The following is a 1,828-nucleotide window of genomic DNA, read 5'->3' on the forward strand; positions in this document are numbered from 1 at the left end:
GTCAGCCACTACTGCCACAGCAGTCAGCCACTATTGCCACAGCAGTCAACCACTACTGCCACTGCCACAGCAGTCAGCCACTACAGCCACGGCAGACAGCCACTACAGCCACAGCAGTCAGCCACTACTGCCACTGTCACAGCAGTCAGCCACTACTGCCACTGCCACAACAGTCAGCCACTACAGCCACGGCAGTCAGCCACTACAGCCACAGCAGTCAGCCACTACTGCCATAGCAGTCAGCCACTATTGCCACAGCAGTCAACCACTACTGCCATAGCAGTCAACCACCACTGCCACCACACCTTCCTCACCATTATTACTGTCTTTAAACTATGAGCCAAAGTATTTCCTCCTTTAAATGACTTTGTGTCACACATTTGGTCATTGCCAAAGGAAAGTAACTAATATATATATATATATATATATATATATATATATATATATATATATATAAGAATTTAACGACTTCAAGTGTATAGCAAACCCCTGAGAGGATCAGATTCGGCTTCGTGATGTGCTACATGGTAGGGATAGGACAACCATTCATTCGGATGACTCTGGAGCCCAAAGAGCTTTGGTACAAAGTAGAATGTAACATAAAACTGTATTCTGAAAAAGAGAAAAACTTTACCTTGTCAATCTTGACTTTGAATGAAACACAAAACAAAACAACAAAACAACCAGCAAATAATAATAATAATGTAAGAAACATTTGAATGGAAATAAGTCAATTTATGATCAATAGTCACTATTGATTCAGAGAGAATATCCCATCCACCTAAAATGCATAGTGTGTTGATCGAGTTGGTTATTTATGAATAACCAAATACATATCTACTATTAAAAAAATTCACATGTGAAGACCACTAAGACCACAACAGACTGTGCTCATTGTCCTGACGATTGAAGACAGAGGTGGTTTTTACACTTAGAGCAAGGTGGCCAAGGAAGTCTAACCTTTCCTAGTGATTACATACCAAGAGAATGGCTTCCAGCTTCCTGCAAAAAAAAGATATTCCTGGACTGTGAAAACGGCAAGAAGCTTTTTAAAAAATCTGCATTGCAAAGAAGGTTTAGGGAGAATCTATAAATTTGCTAAAGTGAACGTGGTAGGAAAAGGAAGAAATCTCAGAACCAGAAGAAACCCATAAAGTTTACTCAAGCTAGAAGCACACTAAAGTGCATCTTTAAAAAAAAAGTTATTGATAATTTATTAAGAGCTCTCCCTCAAAGCCTTACAAACACTAGATCTCTGCTTGTAGATCATTCTTGCTAGGCCCGAGAAGATGGTAAGGGACAGTGGTGGAGCACATTGCTCTATGAGGCTTTAAACAGTCATGCCTGTCTTTCTTGCACAGTATTTCACCTGTGCCACTTTCTCTGCATCCTTCTGCCCCCAATCCTCCCCTAAGATCTGGCACTATTGCAGAATGGTTTGTAGCAGAGATTGAGCCACCAGCCAGCTGCATTTGACATCCTAGATGTCAGTACCAACCTTTCCAGTCACACTGAGGTCCCCAAAGAAGTCAATATAGTCATGATGGATAAGAAAGAATTTGCCCATCTCCTGCAGGAGCTTCAATACATTGGCATGTTCTTTCCAATCAGTGCCTGTTATGTACATACCAGCCATCATGGAAAAATAGGAGGAATAGGAAGCTATATTGCTCAACAGATTTGTGCCTCTTTTTATAAAATCTACATGGTTCTTGGGTGTTCTGATGAGGTCCAGAGTCTGTCTAGCATCAGCATAATAGGAACTCTGCTGAAATATCTTGAGCTTGTTCGGGTAGTAGGGTTGGTTCCAGCAGTAGAACTTTGGCAG

At 41.2% G+C, this 1,828-nt stretch overlaps 1 long non-coding RNA gene across 1 annotated transcript in view; it reads right to left on the reverse strand.

Moving 5' to 3' along the window:
- Nucleotides 1–1,014, reverse strand: part of LOC110332871 — a 43,880-nt gene extending 42,866 nt beyond the window's left edge. Inside the window, exon 1 of the long non-coding RNA XR_002381048.1 lies at nucleotides 981–1,014. This is a non-coding gene — a long non-coding RNA (uncharacterized LOC110332871). The remainder of the gene's footprint in view (nucleotides 1–980) is intronic.
- Between the last annotated feature and the right edge of the window lie 814 nt (nucleotides 1,015–1,828).

The sequence above is a fragment of the Mus pahari genome, chromosome 15, assembly GCF_900095145.1.
Source record: "Mus pahari chromosome 15, PAHARI_EIJ_v1.1, whole genome shotgun sequence".
NCBI lineage: Eukaryota > Metazoa > Chordata > Mammalia > Rodentia > Muridae > Mus > Mus pahari.